General features: G+C 34.1%; 1 protein-coding gene and 2 long non-coding RNA genes across 10 annotated transcripts in view; 2 read left to right on the forward strand and 1 right to left on the reverse strand.

Annotated features, from left to right (window-relative positions):
* LOC137000507 (rab effector Noc2-like) overlaps nt 1-23,470 on the reverse strand; it is a 103,618-nt gene that overhangs the window by 76,837 nt on the left and 3,311 nt on the right. The window lies entirely within an intron of this gene.
* LOC137000509 (uncharacterized) lies at nt 7,504-11,597 on the forward strand. The gene is made up of 2 exons (XR_010890758.1): nt 7,504-10,860; nt 11,072-11,597. It is a non-coding gene; the product is annotated as an uncharacterized lncRNA (long non-coding RNA).
* LOC137000510 (uncharacterized) lies at nt 17,633-22,712 on the forward strand. Of its 3 annotated transcripts, XR_010890760.1 has the most exons (4): nt 17,633-19,324; nt 19,401-21,269; nt 21,914-22,036; nt 22,226-22,712. It is a non-coding gene; the product is annotated as an uncharacterized lncRNA (long non-coding RNA). The 3 variants fall into 3 exon arrangements; XR_010890759.1 differs by having other exon boundaries at nt 17,633-21,269; nt 22,226-22,705; XR_010890761.1 differs by lacking the exons at nt 17,633-19,324; nt 19,401-21,269 and adding an exon at nt 21,329-21,819 and having other exon boundaries at nt 22,226-22,705.

Genomic DNA, 23,470 nt, shown 5'->3' on the forward strand with positions numbered 1-23,470 from the left:
CAGTTTAAGAGGTTATATAGTAAAAAATCGAAGGTACGTATATTAATTATTTTGTCTGTTATTTCCTCTAACATATTCAAATGAACAAAACCAAAGAAATAATTTAACCCACATAACCTAAATAATATTTCTTTTATCTAAATACATACAATTTTTATATTTCATTAGCAAATATTTAAAAATTGTTAACACTTTGTAAATTTTATCATATAAATATTTACATTTGCAATGTTGAAACATATATTACAATTTCATTATTTAAATTTGTATCATAATAAATTTGTGTATGATGCTTTTTATATTACCCTAGAATTGTACTTACATTTATGAATTTCAGTTACAATTTCTTGACAATTTTTGAGGTTTTCGCAATTAAATATAAAAAATAAATTTCTTTATAGTATTTCTTTTGTAAATAATGCATATAAACAGTAAATATTATTTTAAAAATAATTTTTAAATATGTACTATTTTTTCTTTTATTTTACTACTTTACAAATGATGTTTTTTGTGTATATCCCCAAATTATATTTTATTTTCATTGATATTACAGTCTAAATACGAGTACAAAGCAATTTGTATTACAAATGCATCTGTTGAAGCGATATTTAACATTATAAACGTTAAATATCTAGCGCCATAATTTGCAATATATGTAATTTATAGCGCCTTTCTAATTTACTTTTCAATTTTTATTACGCAATTTCCAGTGCTATCAATATTTTACAAAATAAAAGTATTTTTTCGATAAAAACTCAAAGCATTTCTATATTAAAGGAGCAAGAGAGAAAACACTAAAGCGTGCGAGAGAGACAGCTACTGTTTGCCGATGAGATCATCATTGCCCCTCTTGCCGCTCGCCCCGCTCAACATTTGCCCCTCTTGCCGCTTGCCCCGCTCAACATTTGCCCCTCTTGCCGCTCGTCTCTCTTTGCGCATGAGGTAACCTTCTCTCTATAGATCTTGGGTATATTTAAAGTACGTACAAATCAAACTTATGGCCGGTTTATGCTTCGGTCTTAATCTTAATCTTAAGAGTTGATAACGTAGAATGCCATAAGGGCGTTTATACTTCCCTAGTCTTAATCTTAGTCTTAATCTTAATCTTGGAAAGATCCCATCTTTTAACTTTAGTCCCTAATGTCCTAAGGCCGGGCCAATGAGGTAAGTCTGACGTCCGACGCAGCACGAAACCGCGCGAAATAATGGTTTTCGATTCTTGTAAAATACAAAAATGAGTGATGCTGATTTAATTGAATGTGTCCAACAATTCGATGTTGTTTGGAATAAAAAAAATCCAAATTATAAAAATAAATTAATGGTTAGGTTTTGTTACATTTGCACATGCGTAGTCCGAATTTCCAGGGAAGCATAAACGAGTCCTTAAGATTAAGTTAAGACTAAAACTAAGATTAAGATTAAGATCGAAGCATAAACCAGCCAATAACCATCATTTATTATTGTTTATGATCGCAATGAGTATAAATATATTTTGCAGATGGATAAAATAAAAATTCTCTAGAATACCATCCCAAAAATTGGCAATCATGAACTAGATTCTGTGTTCGACTCAAGATCTATAGAGAGAAGGTTACCTCAGGCAAACCGGTTGTGGGTGAGGAACGATGAAGTAAGGAGGGAAGCTAGAAACAGCTTGATGGCGTGGGGCGACGAAGTAAGGGGGGAGCTAGAAACAGCTTGTTGGCGAGGGGCGACGAAGGAAGGGGAGAGCATGATGATCTCATCGACAAACAGTAGCTGTCTGAGATAGCTTCTGTTTGCCGATGAGATCATCATTGCCCCTCTTGCCGCTCGCCCCTCTCTGCATTTGCCCCTCTTGTCGCTCGTCCCTCTCTGCATTTGCCCCTCTTGCCGCTCGACCCTCTTTGCGCATGAGGTAACTTTCTCTCTATAGATCTTGTGTTCAACTATGCTCTTCTGCTGTGTCGAACTGTGCCGTAGCGTGTCATTGTTGGAAAGCACCAAGATCTATAGACAGAAGTAGGGATGGGCGATGCTAAAAAAAAGAATCTACTTTAAAATAACCGATTATCAAAAATAACCAATTTTTATAAACGATTATTTCTTGAAAACATCGACGATGTTCGATTAATTTCTAATTTTTATAACAGGCCTGGTTTACACCGTTTAGTACGTATACCAAGTACTAAATCTGCTACTTTGATTGGTGTAAATTTTACACTAAACAATTTATACTTATCAGAGAAGCAGATTTAGTACGCATACTAAACGATCGGTGTAAACAAGATTCTAAACAAATCTGAAGCTCATATCAGACTACATATAAAAGATTAAGGCCTGTTCTACAATAGAGTCGTAAACCGTAAGTCGTAAAAAATTCATCAATCACAGACTACGTTTACACGTCACCCATAATCGGGTTTAATAACATCTGTTGTAATAAAACTGGCCAATCACAGCTATTCCTCTGAAAAATAAATTGACTGTGATTGGTCAGTTTCATAACTACAGATGTTATTAAACCTAGAGAGAGACCCTAAAAAAAGAGACTCGCCAACTCGTCACGTGACTGTTAGTGGACTCTGATTGGCTGGTGTATGAATCGCACATTTGTGCCCCGTGTGCACCATAAAGCTACACTGAACTACACTATAACCTATTTTAATGAAGTGTGATGTGGTTACGTACGTAATGATTAGTGATGATTATATACGGATATATATTTTTAAACATCTATTGTTGGTAAGTTAATTATCTTATCTAAGTAAAATTATGAGAAAGAGCAATATATATTGTTATAAAAAAGCTTTCAATTGATAAATTTAGACGCTTTATAGTAAATAAGTAGTATGAAAGTTAGAGATCTATTTCATTAATAATATAATTCTTATCATAGATTTGGATCTTATATTTTGCAATGCCATACATCTGCTGCGCATCGAGGTGCTTCAATAAATCCGGTGAAGGATATGCATTAGTGCGATTCCCTAAAGAAGACCAATATCAAAAAGCATGGTTAGATGCTGTTTGGGGCAAGAATGCGTCAAAACGTTCCCTGGAAAATCTTAGATTGTGTGAAGTGAGTGTACATCATAAAAATGTTATGCAAAATCAAATAAAAATAGTTTTAAAAGTGTTTCTCCATTTTCAGGTACACTTTGAGCCATCCGATTTTTTGGTAGTGGGTCGCCGGAAAGAAATAAAAAAAGATGCAATACCATCACGCTTCTGTCGTTGTTCTTCTGACAATTTTACAACAAATCGCAAGCAAAGAAGCGAAAGAAATAAGTTTCCTCTTTCTTCTGTTTTCTAGATTGCGATTTGCTATAAGAATGCTCTAAAATCTTTGGCGAAATATTATTTAAAGGAAGACGATTTTCTGAAAGCCTCTTGCTATAAGAATGCTCTATTGAATATTGATGATTTGAATTCTGTGAAGTATCCAGTTTTGCTTTAATATTGCGCACATAAGTTTCCTTTTTCTTTCGCTTTCTTGCTTGTGATTTGTTGTAAGAATTGTCAGAGGGAACGACAGAAGCGTGATATTGCATCTTATTCTATTTCTTTTCGGCGACCCACTACCAAAAAATCAGATGGCTCAAAGTGTACCTGAAAATGGAGAAACACTTTTAAAACTATTTTTATTTGATTTTGCATAACATTCTTATGATGTACACTCACTTCACACAATCTAAGATTTTCCAGGGAACGTTTTGACGCATTCTCGCCCCAAACAGCATCTGACCATGTTTTTTGATATTGGTCTTCTTTAGGGAATCGCACTAATGCATATCCTTCACCGGATTTATTAGCTGCGTTCGGCTGCGTTCGATTGCAAATCGGAGGCATCCGTTTGCTCTTTTACCTAGAAAATCTATACGTATACATGACGAATACTATAGATTTTCAAGGTGAAAGAGCAAACGGATGTCTCTGATTTGCAATGCCGAACGCAGCTAATGAAGCACCTCGATGCGCAGCAAATGTATATGGCATTGCAAAATATAAGATCCAAATCTATGATAAGGATTATATTATTAATGAAATAGATCTTTAACTTTTATACTACTTATTTACTATAAAGCGTCTAAATTTATCAATTGAAAGCTTTTTTATAACAATATATATTGCTCTTTCTCATAATTTTACTTAGATAAGATAATTAACTTACCAACAATAGATGTTTAAAAATATATATCCGTATATAATCATCACTAATCATTACGTACGTAACACGGTGTAAGAATATAAGGTGATTTCACGACCATTGTATTCTATCAAAAAATCTGTGATCAAGATGTCATAGTTAAGGCATGTCACACAAGGTGTCACGTTGGTGCAAGATCCCAAGTAAAAAAGGATAGAAGATGTGGATAGAAAAGGATAGATGATGAATCTCTAAAGCACATCTATATATAATTATAGTCCTAAATAATACAAATTTTTTAAAATAAAACTTTTAACATTGTGTATAAAAATATATACTGACAAAATATTTTTTAATTTTTTTATAACAAATTATTCTTAGTTAAATTTGCAGAAAAAATAATTAATAATGTATTCCAGTCTTTATAAAAAAATTAAGTTTCTTTAAGAAAATGAATATTTATAATTAAGTTCCGCAGGACAATAAAATTTTAATAAAATTTCTATATATATATATATATTTATAGCGTTTTCGATTATACAGGATTTGAACGACCCAGGGTTGATCAATCACTATTTTACTATAAATGCAAGTCTTTCATTGGTGGAGAGGTTGCAATGACGTCATTAACCAACCCTGGGTCGTTCAAATCCTGTATAATCGAAAACGCTATTAAAGTCCCTCAACACGTAGCCACCTAGCGGTTCAATGTGAAACAATGACAGGAAAATCACAAAAATTTGTTGCCGTGAAATCACCTTATATTCTTACACCGTGGTACGTAACCACATCACACTTCATTAAAATAGGTTATAGGCCAGTATTCATAGTCATTTCTTATATTTAAGATCGTCTAATGGCCGGTTTATGCTTCGGTCTTAATCTTAATCTTAAGAGTTGATAACGTAGAATGCCATAAGGGCGTTTATACTTCCCTAGTCTTAATCTTAGTCTTAATCTTAATCTTGGAAAGATCCCATCTTTTAACTTTAGTCCCTAATGTCCTAAGGCCGGGCCAATGAGGTAAGTCTGACGTCCGACGCAGCACGAAACCGCGCGAAATAATGGTTTTCGATCCGTGTATATTTAAAAAATTATTCCTGATCGTATTCAATATTCAGCATATCTTTCATTAAAGAAAAGAAATGACCAGTTTCGTGTCTTTTTCGATTCAGTGGCCGAACAGCGTATCTCCGTTGTTTTTTTTTATTTTTTTTTTAATTTCTTAATAATACACATGCTGCATAGGCACTTGATAACAAAAGTGCTATTCCAAACATTAAAGTTTTTTGCCGCTGACAATTCATTTTAACATTCACTATAATTTGCAGCACTGGGATCTATTACAATTTGTGGTTAGGTTAGGTTAGGTTTTGTTACATTTGCACATGCGTAGTCCGAATTTCCAGGGAAGCATAAACAAGTCCTTAAGGGCGGTATTCATAGTCCGTTCTTATATTCAAGATCGTCTTAAGCACGAACTTATATTCGCTCTCTTCGTCAGACACAATCTATGTGTGACGAAGAGAGCGAATATAAGTCCGTGCTTAAGACAATCTTAAATATAAGAACGGACTATGAATACCGGCCTAAGATTAAGTTAAGACTAAGGCCGGTATTCATAGTCCGTTCTTATATTTAAGATTGTCTTAAGCACGGACTTATATTCGCTCTCTTCGTCACACATAGATTGTGTCTGACAAAGAGAGCGAATATAAGTTCGTGCTTAAGACGATCTTGAATATAAGAACGGACTATGAATACCGCCCTAAGACTAAGATTAAGATTAAGACCAAAGCATAAACCAGCCATTAAATATAAGAACGGACTATGAATACCGGCCATAGTGTAGTTCAGTGTAGCTTTAGGCCGGCGTCACATAGAACCCGTAATCCGTAATCCGCACCGAAAGTCCGCAAAAGTTACTAGGGATTGCGTCCGTAACGTTACGTGTGTTTTATCTCCTTGTGTCCCATGGAGCCGTAATTCCATGAAATTTCCGTAAAAGTTACTAAAAGTTACTAGTTATTACTAGTAATGCTTTTTTTAATTTTATTTATTTAACTAAATTTGACGATTTAATTAAAATTTTTGTTAAAATTATAATATATTCTGTAGTTTTCTTATGAATAAAATACAAATAAACAATTATAATTTGTTAAATAAAAAATAGTAATACCGTTACGTGTGTATTTACGGCTCCATGGGACACAAGGAGAAAAAACATACGTAACGTTACGGACGCAATCCCTAGTAACTTTTGCGGACTTCCGGTGCGGATTACGGATTACGGGTTCTATGTGACGCCAGTCTTATGGTGCACACGGGGCACAAATGGGCGATCCATATCATTGAGTAAAAAGAAACAGGAGGGAGCGTTTGGTTTAAAAGTGCGGACGGAAGTGACTATATAAAGTGGTCGCTCAAGATGGCCACTCAAGGGCGCCAATATTGAATGACTTGTTATGTTTAATTAGGAAATAATGTACAATTAAAAGAAAATAACTAAAATATGCAACAATAATACCAAATTTTAATGGCGTTTTTCATTGGGATTGCACTCGTGCAGTATTTCCATAAGAGCAATGTTAAAATCTAAAATCTAAATTTATATTAAATCCTTCGTCCTTACAAAAATTTATCCATGCATTTCTTTGATCCGGATTTTTCGGAAACCTGTTTGTGAGTAAAAATTATTTAGTAATTATTGTGAATCTACAATTTCACAATACTATACATATGATTATAATCTCCAAAATAAAAATCTCATTATTGTTGATAATACTAACCGATGAAACGTTATTCCATGATTTCGAGCTGCTGCTGTTATGCCACAAGCTCTACAGTATATCATATTGATCGTTTATTTCCATACACTGTTGCATAAAAGACTATACACTGCATATTAATGCGTACGGCGTACGGTATGCCGCTTGCCGCTATGCTCGAGCATTCCCTCTCACTTTCAAAAAGTGGTCGCTCAAGATGGCTGCCATGACGTACATCCGTTCGCGGATTTACCTAGTCCTGGCTAGTATATGCTCCCTCCTGTTTCTTTTTACTCAATGATCCATACACCAGCTAATCAGAGTCCACTAACAGTCACGTGACGAGTTGGCGAGTCTTTTTTTTTAGGGTCTCTAATTAAACCTAATTATGGGTGACGTGTAAACGTAGTCACAAGCAAATTATAGAAAAATAATAGACTGTGATTGATTAATTTCATACGGCTTAGGCCTGTTCTACAATACGTCGTATGTCGGCGTCGGATGTCGGACGCATGCGCACTCGGTTGTCGGCAGTCGCATGAAGCTGTCTGGAGTCGGTTGTCGTTATCGTAACGAGAGATGGTCAACTCTCATCTTTTCCGGCTTCCGACTTCCGATAGGCCTTACGACTGGATGCAAATATAATATAAGAGATCATGTAAGTGATCAAATTGTTGCACCGACATCCTTGTAAGTTTAAAAAACTCCTCATGATCATTTGTCCGAAAATATGTAAATAATGTTCGATGAGCACTATGGGCGGTATTCATAGTCCGTTCTTATATTTAAAATCGTCTTAAGCACGGACTTATATTCGCTCTCTTCGTCACACATAGATTGTGTCTGACGAAGAGAGCGAATATAAGTTCGTGCTTAAGACGATCTTGAATATAAGAACGGACTATGAATACCGCCCTATGAGTTTGTCTTATATTTCTTGAAATATGTGGTTTTACCCACCACCTTTTTGTTATTTTGCGTCTTTTTCTTAAACATAATCTAATTTTTGTTATATGTAACAAAATTAATAATAGATTTAAATAATTTCTCATCACTCTACTTTCCATTTTTATATTTGTTGTTGCACCGACTTATGACTATATTGTAGAATGACAAGTCGTATTCAGATCCGACATTCAACGTACGACAAACGACAAACGACATCCGACGCCGACATACGACGTATTGTAGAACAGGCCTTAGGCTTGTTCTAGGTATTTGGTCCGTAACATTACGTGTGTTTTTAACTCCTTGTGTCCAATGGAGCCGTAATTCCATAAAATTTCCGTAAAAGTTACTACAAGTTACTAGTTATTACTAGTAATGCTTTTTCTAATTTTATTTATTTAACTAAATTTGACGATTTAATTAAAACTTTTGTTAAAATCATAATATATTCTGTAGTTTTCTTATGAATAAAATACAAATAAGCAATTATAATCTGTTAAATAAAAAATAGCACTACCGTTACGTCTGTATTTACGGCTCCATGGGACACAAGGAGATAAAAACACACGTAACGTTACGGACGAAATACTTAGAGTCCCTATATATAGAGTCTGGCCACTCGATTAGTTTGGAAAAATATGGCGGCAGTATATGCATAGACGCATCTTGTGTTTACCATATTTATAGAATAAAACTTTCATTGACTACATCTTATTCGACTACAAATTGATAGTATTAATAAAAGCAGAGTGAAGCTTATAAAAGTAAGTACAATTATTTGGTATATGGTTTCTAAAATAAAATATCTAAGAATAATGATATTATAAAGAAGTAGGATTTGTCATAAAAATTGTAATTCTAACCTCACATTGTTTTTAATAGTTTTATTTACAATGAGTTTTATTTAAATTATTAAATTTAAATTATTATATTTTATTATTATTTTATTATTTTAATTATTATATTTAAATTTATAATAAGTTTTATTTAAATGAGTTTTATTTATTATTGTGATACAAACATTATTGTAATACTGAATATATAAGTAATAATAATATATACTGTATACTGTAATGATATGTTTTTAAGTATTATTAGTTAATTTTTTTTTATTTTTTAAATAAAAATTTCTAGAAAAGAATAATATTAATTGTTATTAATTTTTTTGTTCTATTTCTTTTCAAATTATTATACTTTCTATAAGAATTCCTATTGGTTCCGCCATGTTTTTTCAAACTTTATTTCGACCAATAAAAATAAACACAAGCGTGGCCAGACTCTATATATAGAGACTCAAGAAATACCTAGTAACTTATGCGGACTTCCGGTGCGGATTACGGATTACGGGCTGTATGTGACGGCACCCTTAGGCTTGTTCTACAATACGTCGTATGTCGGCGTCGGATGTCGTTTGTCGTTTGTCGTACGTTGAATGTCGGATCTGAATACGACTTGTCATTCTACAATATAGTCGTAAGTCGGTGCAACAACAAATATAAAAATGGAAAGTAGAGTGATGAGAAATTATTTAAATCTATTATTAATTTTGTTACATATAACAAAAATTAAATTATGTTTAAGAAAAAGACGCAAAATAACAAGAAGGTGGTGGGTAAAACTACATATTTCAAGAAATATGAGAAAAACTCATGGTGCTCATCGAACATTATTTACATATTTTCGGACGAATAATCATGAGTTTTTTAAACTTACAAGGATGTCGGTGCAACAATTTGATCACTTACATGATCTCTTATATTATGTTTGCATCCAGTCGTAAGGCCTATCGGAAGTCGGAAGCCGGAAAAGATGAGAATTGACCATCTCTCGTTACGATAACGACAACCGACTCCCGACGGCTTCATGCGACAGCCGACAACCGAGTGCGCATGCGTCCGACATCCGACGCCGACATACGACATATTGTAGAACAGGCCTAAGGGTGCCGTCCACGGACTAAGGAATAGAGGGACTGAGTCTAAAGTCCTAGTTTAGGCGAGAGGAGATGGTAATTCAAGCGTGCGGGGGGGACTGCTTTCCGCCATATTGATGTAGCAATTCTCACACAGAGATTCTGTGTCTGTGACATGGTTACACTTGTGTAGTGGTGCCACTAGACATAACGAATGACAAGCGTAAAGAGATTAGGCGGTTTTATTATTGTTGTACTATAAATTTTATAAAATACTTTAACTTTTATTACTTTGAGGCTCTGTATACAGTAGACAAAATATTAGAAATAGCAATAATCATTTAATATTAAAAAGAGAAATTATTTTACATCTAACAAGAGAATAAAATATATTAATTAGTTCCAATTCTTATTTCTTAATTCATGCATTAATTTTTTTAATTCTTTTTATTTTTAAAATAAATAATTCCAATTTCTTATTTCTAATATTTAATAATTATTCCTATTTTTATTTTCTATTTCTATTTCCTATTTTGTTTATTGTGCGCAGAATCTGACTTTCATTTCTCACACATACGCAAATAGTGAGTTTTATGTGTGATGATTACTAATAGCGTTTTCGATTATACAGGATTTGAACGACCCAGGGTTGATCAATCACTATTTTACTATAAATGCAAGTCTTTCATTGGTGGAGAGGTTGCAATGACGTCATTAACCAACCCTGGGTCGTTCAAATCCTGTATAATCGAAAACGCTATAAACGAATACGGCGGCCTTCCCCCCTCCCGCCGCAAACGTGCTCCCCGGTATAGAGATCCTTAAAGGAGAAATCGGCAGAACGTTAACGATTTCTGATTGGTTCCGTCGCCTGGTGTAAAACCGGAAGTGTGAGAAAAAAAGAACATAGTAAGATAGGGAGAGACAGGGAGTAAGCGAGAGAGAAGGCACTATACCACGCTATGCTATGGCCTATGGCTATACTTATACTCAGCTATACTGCATTACGTCTGTTAACCTGCGTAACGTGATATCGTGAACGTGTTGTAAGTTGTAAGTTTTAACGTGAGGACTGTTAAGAAATACTTTGTGCAAAGTATAAGGTATGTTATATTCTTGATTCTAAAATATAAACATCTGCGTAACTCTTCCGATATGATGTTTGTAAGCAATATAACCTCAAAAAAAGTTTTTCATTTTTGTGTCAAGGTGGATAGATTGTACAATGCTTTTTTCGGCTTAGTATTTTATTTACTATTATTCTTTTGGAATCAACTTTGAGTAAGTTTATTACTTTTATTACTTTTATTTCAGATCTTTCAGATACAACCATATCCACCTCTCAAAGGAACTGCATTAAAATTTTATAAATAGAGGATACGAGACGTTTACAATCAAAAGATGCAGTTGGGAACTTCAATCAATCAAATTTATATTATCTATAGGTATTGTTCTATGCTGCAGAACGAGCAATTGTGATATAATGATGAAATTACAGTACTGGACAAAATAAATCATACATCTTTCAACAATTTGAATTCATTAATGTAACTATTCTAAAAAAATAATAACAGTAATAAATTAAATTTATTGAAAGGTGTATGATTAATTTTATCCAGTATTGTATAATATAAAATTTCCAAGGAGAACAGAAAGTCAAAATAATGTCATTTATCTTGTTGACCAAAAAATTACAAAAAACGTCATTTTTACATCATTTTTGCCATAAACAATGTCAAATTGACATTATTTTGATTTTCTGTTTTTCTTGGGTTGTATATACTACAAATTAATTTATTGTATACACAACAATTACAAATAAACGAAATTATTTGCATCTTATCTTCTATAAATATTTTTATTTGCTATTCTACGTTTATATATATTTTTGTTTTTATATTTGTTTGTATGTACTTTTATTGTGCTTTTTTATGTGCCATAATAATTTTAATAATTTAATTACTTCTTTTATATATATTAATATATTAATTTCTATATAAGCATAAAATATCGTACTGAGATAAAATTGTTTTTAATTATTTTATTGCACTAATGTCAGTTACAACAGAAAATAAATATATTAGTTATTGTATACATTCAAAATAAAGCGCCACAAACGTCACATCCGCTTTTACACCAAGATGGCGACAGTTCTGCCGATCTCTTTTTTAAGGATCTTTACCCCGGTACAGCTTGTGCTCCGTCCCTTTATTCCTTAGTCCGTGGTGCCGTCACATACAGCCTGTAATCCGTAATCCGCACCGGAAGTCCGCATAAGTTACTAGGTATTTCGTCCATAACGTTACGTGTGTTTTTGGGTGTTTACGATAATTCAAGTTCGAGTTAGTTTCACTAGGACCGAAAAATGAGATAGACATAACCATCTAGAACCTTTATGATTTATGACAACTCGACGCTGTCTTGTATTGCTTGAGTTAAATTCATTGAATTTGTTGAGTTTATTGAGCAAATTTTATTGTAATAGAAAAATGTCAACTGCAAATCAGTCTATGAAAGAAACAAATAATGTTGGTATGTATGTTGGTATAACTCTTTAATAAATTAATAATAATATAATTAATAATAATAATAAATGACATTTTTCTATTACAATAAAATTTGCTCAATAAATTCAATGAATTTAACTCAAGCAGTACAAGACAGCGTCGAGTTGTCATGAATCATAAAGGTTCTAGATGGTTATGTCTATCTCATTTTTCGGCCCTAGTAAAACTAACTCGAACTTGAATTATCGTAAACACCCTTTATCTTCTTGTGTCCTATGGAGCCGTAAATACAGATGTAACGGTAGTGCTATTTTTTATTTAACAGATTATAATTGCTTATTTGTATTTTATTCATAAGAAAACTACAGAATATATTATGATTTTAACAAAAGTTTTAATTAAATCGTCAAATTTAGTTAAATAAATAAAATTAGAAAAAGCATTACTTGTAATAACTAGTAACTTGTAGTAACTTTTACGGAAATTTCATGGAATTACGGCTCCATGGGACACAAGGAGTTAAAAACACACGTAATGTTACGGACCAAATACCTCGTAACTTATGCGGACTTCCGGTGCGGATTACGGATTACGGGCTGTATGTGACGGCACCCTAAAGCTTACATGGACATAGGAATATAGAAACGGAATGTAACGTCGCGAGGGAAAAACCACTGAAGAAAGGGGACGAGGTAAACTGTGCACATTTTTGATTGGCTACTATTTGACGCAAGTGCAGTTGGTCATTATTCGACGCAAAAATATTATGCAATTTGGGCAGATATAATGAGCATTTGAAGTTATATCAAGAAAAAACATTAATTAAAATTGTTATTTTAAATATATTTTGTGAATATAAAAAATGGTGCAGTGTTTTGTACAATCTTGTAAAAATAGATCCGACTATCAAAATTGGAAACAAAGTAATAGCGGAAATAATGTAAAAATAACATTTTACAGGTATTGAAATTATTTATTCATATTAAAGTTAATATTATATGTTTAAAGTAATATTATATATTTTATTTTAAGAGTATAAGAGTTGTTAAAAATATTGTTTTTTTTTCTTAGTTTTCCCAAAGATCCTAAAACTCGTACATTGTGGTTAGATATTTTGGAAATAAGTTCATCATCTATCCCAAGTACAGCTCGTATTTGCTCTGTCCACTTTGAAGAGAAATTCTTTGACAGAACATGTTTGATAACTCGACTTAGACGAAATGCATTACCTAATTTATAATAACAGCATACGTATAACGATAACCAATCAGATTCAGGCACAATATCATGGCGGACCCCCCGCATTTTGGCTTTACTCTCCTCGTCTATCAACCAAGTTTACGCTCCGTCCCTATATTCCTATGTCCATGAAAGCTTACTACATTTAGGGCCGGTTGTTCCAACTTCTAGGTAGATTTATCCGTCAGTTATTTATTAATAAATATCAGTAATCCTTACTCAATAGTTGGAATACCAAGTAAAATTACATCTTGGTAATAACGATAGAGGTAATTTTACTTGGTATTCCAACAACTGAGTAAAGATTACTAATATTTATTAATAAATAACTGACGGATAAACTTACCAAGAAGTTGGAACAACCGGCCCTTATTGTCATTGAAATATATACCATACTGGAACGAGCACGCCTTTGTTCTCGACCGATCAGATGGAGATAGCTGTTCGGACCCGGATCTCTCTATCTAACCAACAGTTTTGGTCACGTGTTCACAGCTACTATTAGTCGAGAGTAGACGAGATAGAAAGAGAAATCCGGTACCGAGTCACTGCCTTGTCTGACCGTTTTGTCGAATGGAGGGGGTAGCCTGTGCTCGTTCCAGTATGGAACGTAAAAGTATGGTATATAGTTCAATGGCCGGTATTCATAGTCCGTTCTTATATTCAAGATCGTCTTAAGTATAAACTTATATTCGCTCTCTTCGTCAGACACAATCTATGTGTGACGAAGAGAGCGAATATAAGTCCGTGCTTAAGACGATTTTGAATATAAGAACGGACTATGAATACCACCCAAATGTCTATTGTAGATTCAGTCTTATAACTAGTAAATCTAGTAAAAAATTTTGTAACATCAAGAAAAAAAATAACGATGTTGCGATTGATCGAACATAAATACATTGGATGAATAATCGTTTTCTTAATAAAAAAAGCAACGATGTTTGATTAATCGAGTGATCTTTGCCCATCCCTACATCTGTTGATGTAGAAAGAAATTTTTCGGTCTATAAGCAAATATTATTGGATCGCAGGCAATCTTTTTTGGTTGAGAATTTGGAAAAGCATCTTATTATTATTATTTACAATTCTGTAAAAAATTAAATATTCAAAATCTAGTTTTGTATTCAAATAATTTCGTTTTCTGTTAATACTATTTTATATATTTTTTGCTTAAAGTTAATTGTTTATTCTATTATATTTTTGCAATTATTTCTTTCTATGCTTTTCATTTAATAAATGTATACATTGTATATTTATTGCATCTTATGCAAACATCTCATTGTTAGTATTTACAGTTCTGTAAGAAATTAAATATTCTAGATTTAGTTTTGTATTCAAATAAGTTTGTTTTGTGTCAATACTATTTTATATATTTTTTTCCTTAAAGTTAATTTATTTGTTTATTTTATTATATTTTTGCAATTCTTTCTTTCTGTACTTTTCATTTCATAAATGTATATATTGCATATTTTTGCATATTTTTGTATTATTCCCTAATATTTCTGCATATTTTTACCAAATTTTGTGTATATATATGTGCATATATTCTTGTTTTTGCGTGCATATAATTCCCAGCATTAGTTATTACTAATTAATTATTCATAAATCTTTCTTTTTTCAGTTGATAGAAGTAAATGTCAAGTAAGGCGAGTCGCTAGAATATTGAAGGTATCGTATTTGAAAATTGCTTCTTACAACTTTTTTCCGTTTTTACACATTAGTTTCTAACAGTAATCGATTAAATTATTAAATAATATTTTTGACCAAAAAATATTATTTTATATTTATTTATAATATTCGTATATGTCAAACTTGCATTTTATTGCAAAATTGTAAAATTATTTTTTATTTTTTTATTGACAATAGCGAGTATTCAGTATTTCTTTCTAGAGTTATTAATTTAATATATGCAAATATTTTTAATAAATATAAAATAATATTTTTTAGCAAAAAAACATTATCTAATCATTTATTTGATTGTGCACAGTTAGAAAGAAAAGCGGAAATGCGGGAAAAAGTTGCAAAAAGCAGGTCTCAAACGCGTGATGTTTAATATTCTAGCGCGACTCGCCTTACTCGATTAGAAACGCTTGATTCTTAACATTTATCGTATGCTGTGTCGACCCAAGATCTATAGAGAGAAGGTTACCTCATACGCAAAGAGGAACGAGCGGCAAAAGGGGCAAATGCAGAGAGGGGCAAGCGGCAAGAGGGGCAATAATGATCTCATCGGCGAACAGAAACTATCTCAGACAGCTACTGTTGGCAGATGAAATCATTATGCTCTCCCCTTCCTTTATCATCCCTCGCCAACAACCGGTTTTACTGAGGTAACCTTCTCTCTATAGATCTTGGTGTCGATCGAACGGCCAAACACACACGGATGCGTGTCGTTCTCGCTTGTGTGGTGCTTGTATGGTGGGGACCCTGCCCCTTACGTTGCCTGTTGCACGGAGCTCGAGTTTGCATCTCTTTTTTACCATCCCGGAAAATGGATGTAACACGGACATGAACCAACCAGGGCTCTTTTATCATCCCGGAAAATGGATGTGGCCATGTAGTTCCAGGCAGGCTGTAAAATGGATGTACGCCGCTAGTGTACGGCCTAGGTTGCGTTCCGTTTCGCACATTATGCGCACGAATTACATAGAAAACGTTCCGTTTCACTCAATGCGCGCATGAACAGAGCTTAGAATTCCCTAGATCCCCACCACCTGCAGCGCATAATACACGCATCAGCTACCTCAAGTTTGAGTTGCAGCAGCTTATGCGTTCCATGCGATTGCGTAATTGCATATGGCGATTGATAGCGATATTGTAAAAAGTGTCAAAATAGGAAGAGTCATAATGGAAGAGTCATTGATGATTCACTACTATTACTGTCACTCATTTCATCAATTAAAAACATTGTCACATTGATAGCGCAATTTATTGTGGAATCCATTTTGATTTTCCGCTTCTAATAGCGTTTTCGATTATACAGGATTTGAACGACCCAGGGTTGATCAATCACTATTTTACTATAAATGCAAGTCTTTCATTGGTGGAGAGGTTGCAATGACGTCATTAACCAACCCTGGGTCGTTCAAATCCTGTATAATCGAAAACGCTATAATGCGTTCAATATCGTTCCGTTTCAAAGCATGTATCATGCGCATAATGAAACGAAACGCAGCCAATGCGCTAAGCATTAGCGATGCGAACAATGCGTGCTATGCGCAAAACGGAACGCAACCCTAGTAAAAGCGTCGTACGAAAAATGGCAGCGTGGCCCCTCTCAGGTTTCTCTCTGATATCGGATGTATGTACAGGGTTGTGTTATGATAAGATTCGGATATTTTGATATTTTTATACACAATGTTAAAAGTTTTATTTTAAAAAATTTGTATTATTTAGGACTAAAATTATATATAGATGTGCTTTAGAGATTCATCATCTATCCTTTTCTATCCACATCTATCCATATCTTCTATTCTTTTTTACTTGGGATCTTGCACCAACGCGACATCTTGTGTGACATGCCTTAACTATGACATCTTGATCACAGACACGGACTAAGGAATAGAGAGACGGAGCACAAGTTGTACCGGGGGAGCACGTTTGCGGCGGAGGGGGGGGACCGCCATATTCGTTTAGTAATCACCACACATAGAATTCACTATTTGCGTATGGTGAGAAATGAAAGTCAGATCCTGCGCACAATAAACAAAATAGGAAATAGAAATAGGAATAATTATTAAATATTAGAAATAAGAAATTGGAATTATTTATTTTAAAAATAAAAAAAATAGAAAAAATTAATGCATGAATTAAGAAATAAGAATTGGAACTAATTAATATATTTTATTCTCTTGTTAGATGTAAAATAATTTCTCTTTTTAATATTAAATGTTTATTGCTATTTCTAATATTTTGTCTACTGTATGCAGAGCCTCAGAGTAATAAAAGTTAAAGTATTTTATAAAATTTATAGTACAACAATAATAAAACCGCCTAATCTCTTTATGCTTGTCACTCGTTATGTCTAGTGGCACCACTACACGAGTGTAACCATGTCACAGACACAGAATCTCTGTGTGAGAATCGCTACATCAATATGGCGTAAAGCAGTCCCCCCCGCACGCTTGAATTACCATCCCCTCTCGCCTAAACTAGGACTTTAGACTCGGTCCCTCTATTCCTTAGTCCGTGATCACAGATTTTTTGATAGAATACAATGGTCGTGAAACCACCTTATATTCTTACACCGTGGTCAAGTGTCAAGACTGTATCAAGTGTCAATACATGGAGGCAGCCATATTAGTTTTTTTAGAGCGCTAAAGATGTAGGTATTCTCATGTTTGCTTACGTCTCCGCCATTTTTGTTCCATTCCCCCACTTCTTGCCCTCTCGCCTCTGTCGCTGAGCTGAGAAGTTTATGATGATTAGGTTATGGTTTATAAGCTGCTTGAAGTCTGTGTTTACGTGTATTTTGATTATCCGACTGTGAACAAAAAAATAGATACAAAATGCCTTGCTGCGTTGCGGTCAATTGTACCAATAGAACAGAAAAAGGCGCTCGATTATTTATGTTTCTTGCGGATGATGTTCGTCAACAACAATGGATACGTAATCTCCGCAGAGTCTTGAACACCAACCAAATCATCGTATTTCTGTGAAGTAAGTTTATTCTCTTAAATTTCCAATTTACGTAGCTTTTTCTGTTTGTTTAGAATCATGGATCGTTTTTTTAAGTGTAGTTTAGATTTGTCATCGTTTGAAATTACATAAATATGAATAACTGTAATCAATAAGGACATTTATCTTATAAGCAGTTTTTTTATTTCAAAAACGTTTTGAAGAATCACAGTTTTTTGAGACTGGTCGAGCAGATAATTGGCGAAAATTAAAACCAAACGCCATACCAACACTTTTCGATATACCTGATCCATCTGCAATGAATAAAAATGAAACAGATGAACCAAATACAAATGCCACTGCTGAGAAAGACGTAAGTTTCTATGATACATTACAGTAAGGTAAAAGAAATGATATATTAATTTGTTTGCTTATTTATTTATTTATTTAATATTATTATATTTATGGGCATGACTAATACTCTTGTACACATCGTACGAGTGATTAAATATAAACATAAGATTAATGAAAAAATTTACGTCTTTCTCAGCAGTGGCATTTGTATTTGGTTCATCTGTTTCATTTTTATTCATTGCAGGTGGATCAGGTATATCGAAAAGTGTTGGTATGGCGTTTGGTTTTAATTTTCACCAATTATCTGCTCGACCAGTCTCAAACTGTAATTTTTCAAAATGTTTCTGAAATAAGAAAACTGCTTATAAGATAAATGTCCTTATTAATTACAGTTATTCATATTTATGTAATTTCAAACGGTGACAAATCTAAACTACACTTAAAAAAACAATCCATGATTCTAAACAAACAGAAAAAGCTACGTAAATTGGAAATTTAAGAGAATAAACTTACTTCACAGAGGCGCGATGATTTGATTGGTGTCCAAGACTCTCTGCGGAGATTACGTATCCATTGCTGTCGACAAACATCATCCACAGGAAATGCAAATACTCCAACACCTTTTTCTGTTCTATTGGTACAATTGACCGCAACGCGGCAGCACAAAGCATTTTGTATCTTTTTTTTGTTCACAGTTGGATAATCAAAATACACGTAAACACAGAGTTTGAGCAGCTTAGAAACCATAACCTAATCATCATAAACTTCTCAGCTCAGCGACAGAGGCGAGAGGGCAAGGAGTGGGGAAATGGAACAAAAATGGCGGAGACGTGAGCAGACGTGAGCAGACGTGAGAATACCTACATCTTTAGTGCTCTAGTTCGAGCAGCTTAGAAGCCATAACCTAATCATCATAAACTTCTCAGCTCAGCGACAGAGGGCAAGGAGTGGGGGAATGGAACAAAAATGGCGGAGACGTGAGCAGACGTGAAAATATTCACGTTTATAGTGCCCATAGATATATTACATATAGATAGAGCTTTGTGAATTTTACGCCTGCCAAGATAAAATTATCTTTTCCTCCCTCGCGCATGTGCAATCACGCATTTATCTTCAGAAAACAGAAGTATTTATCCATGACAGCCAAGGATATAACCTAATTTTATGTAAAAGTGCTGTATCCGCCGAGATAAATATACGAATGCGCATGCGCGAAGGAGGAAAAACCGTCATCTTGGCAGGTGTTGCATTATAGCAAAAATGGTACAAAGCTCTATCTATATGTAATATATCTATGATAGTGCCTTAGTTTTTCTGCTCGACGGTAGCGCACCATGCGTTAAATCTGTGCGAAAAGTGGCCTGTATTTCGTCACATCCGTTACCATCTACCAAGCATTGCCCATAGACATAGAAAATATAGGGACGGAGTATATCAATGCGGGGGGGAAGCCAGTGCGGGAGGGAGCGGAGGTAAATCCACCATGATACTGTGCCCATTTCTTACTCGCTGTTGTTCCGCAAGCACAGATGTCTATACTAGTACTAGATCGCTAACTTTAGGCTTTGACGTATGGAAAAACTGAGGCTGGCAGGATTTCCGGTTTCGGCCATGACACCCTACAACAAAATGGCCGCTCAACAACTGCTCAACAACTGCTCAACAACTGCTCAACAACTGCTTAACAACTGCTCGGCATCTTTCAAGAATTTTTACAATGGCTGCGTTCAGCAGAACAACTGCTGAATTGTCGTCTAGTCAACACTTAACGTTGATTTGTTGGTTCTAAAAGTAAGAGCCAATCATGTTCAATTGCTACCAAGCGATTTGTTCTGCTGAACGCGCCCAATGGCCGGTATTCATAGTCATTTCTTATATTTAAGATCGTCTTAAGTCGTCGTCATCGTCGTCTTAAGATATTAATATGGCTTTTTGATTGATTCGTAGCATTTTAAGACAAAACTTAAGACAATCTTAAATATAAGAACGGACTATGAATACCGGCCATAGTCCGTTCTTATATTCAAGATCGTCTTAAGCACGAACTTATATTCGCTCTCTTCGTCAGACACAATCCATGTGTGACGAAGAGAGCGAATATAAGTCCGTGCTTAAGACAATTTTGAATATAAGAACGGACTATGAATACCGCCCAATATTATCAATTTGTATCACCACGCCGAGTATCGCATGTGCATACGCACGTACAGATATACACATACACACGCATTGTCGCCATTTTGTTGAGGGTGTCATGGCCGAAACCGGAAATCCTGCCGGCCTCAGCTCTTTTGACGAAGTTAGCGATCTAGTACTAGTATAGACATCTGTGTCCGCAAGATCTATAGAGAGAAGGTTACCTCAGGAAAACCGGTTGTGGGCGAGGGACGATGAAGTAAGGGGGGAGCATGATGATCTCATCGACAAACAGTAGATGTCTGAGATAGCTTCTGTTTGCCGATGAGATCATCATTGCCCCTCTTGCCGCTCGCCCCGCTCAGCATTTGTCCCTCTTGCCGCTCGTCCCTCTTTGCGCGTGAGGTAACCTTCTCTCTATAGATCTTGGTTGTTTTGCACAAGCAGTGATGCGATGTTTTCTACCGGGCTCCCGGCTTCCGAGCGCCACACAAGCGAGAAGCGTGTACATGTGCTGCGCGGAACGCTTTGCGCAGCACATGTACGCGCTTTACGCTTGTGTGGGGCTCGGAAGCCGGGAGCCCGGTAGGAAATATCGTATCCCTGCGCACAAGCGTTGTAAGATGTCAGGATATTATCTGTGCAGTGTGCAGCAAAAGGTTTGTTCTTTATAGCTGAACTGGCTGTACTAGTTCAGAGTTTATCTTTTTCCCTCTACATTGGAAGGAGAAAGATAAACTCTGAACTAGTGCAGCCAGTTCAGCTATAAAAAACAGATCTAAAGTAAAGAAAGTTATCAGTGCAGTGCAGTGTGCAGTAAAGATTAAGCTATAAAGAAAAACGTAATCGTGCATTGTGCGAAAATGGTGTTGTGCTTTGTACCTTTATGCAAAAATAGATCGGATTATCGAAACTGGAAAAAAGATATTGATAAGAAGAATCGTTTAAAAATTACATTCCACAAGTAATAAAATATATTATTTTATTGAAAGAATAATGTATGTGTTTGTGTGATAGTTTAATCACAGTTGTTTTCTATAGTTTTCCAAAAAATTCTATAATACGCAGTTTTTGTGGTTGGAAATATTAAATATTAATTTAACATCTATTCCAACAAAAGCACGCATTTGTTCAGCTCATTTTGATGAAAAGTATTTTGACAGAACATCTACTTCGATAAACCGATTACGACCAAATGCATTACCAAATGTAAATAAATAATGTCTAATATTTCTCTTAATTTTCATGTAGAATATGTCTCAATTAAAATTATTTATTTTTTGTTTATGTTTATATATTCTAGAGAAACTCTGGAACAACATTGCCTTTAAACCTCTCAATAGTAACACAGAAATTTTCTGCTATTGATCTACAAGAGAAAATTTTAAAAAAATCGAAAAAGTGTCATTATCCATTCTTGAACCAGGTAATTCAAAGAATTTAATGCATGAAACGTTAAGATCAATTACAAATGACTGTATACGTAATAATAATAAGTTTTTATTAACATTTTATTTTTAAATTATTAAGTAAGATATTAATAGAAAAAAAGCGATTTAACTTTAATGTAGCAAAATCATTGTAGATGTTATTATTAATATTATTATGTTTTTAGCTCAATCTTCAACATCTCAAGCAGACAAGGCAACGGTTTCGGATGGTTTCGTTTGATTTGATTTAAACTCTCCAGAAAAACGCAGATTGAGACAAAGAATTAAATTTCTGAAAGAAGAATACGCAAAACAAATAAAAAACTTACAACAAAATTTGCGACGTAGCGCTAATGAAAATGCCAAATTGAAGGATGTATTGAATACTTTGAAAAAACAACATTTATTAAATGAAGAACAAGCTGATATTTTACATACATTAGATGGGTCTAATGGTGAACTTTTTAAACGACTAATGAAGAAAAAGAATACTCAGCCTTTATCTAAACAGTATAATGAACAATTGCGGTGCTTTGCATTAAATACTTGCGACAATTCAAATAGTCAACGCCAATTTTTTAATAAACTTATATTGTTCAAAGGCCAATAAAAATTGTTACACACAAAATTTGTATTTATTTGCAAAAACAACATATCTTTAATATTATTTATTTCTTAATAAATTAACACAATTTCAACCTATGCAATTTTTATACTTTTATAATAAGAGGTACTGAGCATGCGCAGAATTGTAACCAATAAGAAGTGGGCACACAAATATGACGGCCCCCCGTCCCTCTGGCTTCCCCCCCTGACCACGCAAGTGAGCTTTACACTCCGTCCCTATATTTCCTATGTCTATGGCATTGTCTAATCACCTTATGCTCTCTCCAGGTCCTCCATGGCACCAATCCGTTCTTCATTGTAGTGCAACAGAATTCAGTGCAACAGTTCACGGTATTTGTTGCACTTGGTTTTGAGCAAGAACAAGCAGTGCAGGGCAGTGCGAGAATCGGGTAAGTTGATAATGGTGGGAAATTTAAAAAGTACACATAACCTATTATAAATATTAAAGTAACCTATTTAATATTAAAGTAATTAGTAATTCTCTTAAAATTAAATTATAACCACTGAAATTGTACTAATAATCTGAATTTCAGAAAATCAAACTGTGATAGTGCTAACTTTTATTAAATGTGAAAAATTTTATCTTTTTAGAGAAACTAAACGTACATAAAAGTTTTTTATGCTGTATTTGCGTAACATAAAATTATACTTATTGTTAATAATAATTGCAAATTTATAGAACAGCTGAAAAATATGTATGTATATATATATATATACAGGGTGTCTGGCAATAATCGCCCCACCGGTCATATACAGGTAGAGGAGGTCAAATCGAGTAGAAAAGTCCTTTACCATTTTTTAAT

This window comes from Linepithema humile, chromosome 6 (genome assembly GCF_040581485.1).
Source record: "Linepithema humile isolate Giens D197 chromosome 6, Lhum_UNIL_v1.0, whole genome shotgun sequence".
Taxonomy (NCBI): Eukaryota; Metazoa; Arthropoda; class Insecta; order Hymenoptera; family Formicidae; genus Linepithema; species Linepithema humile.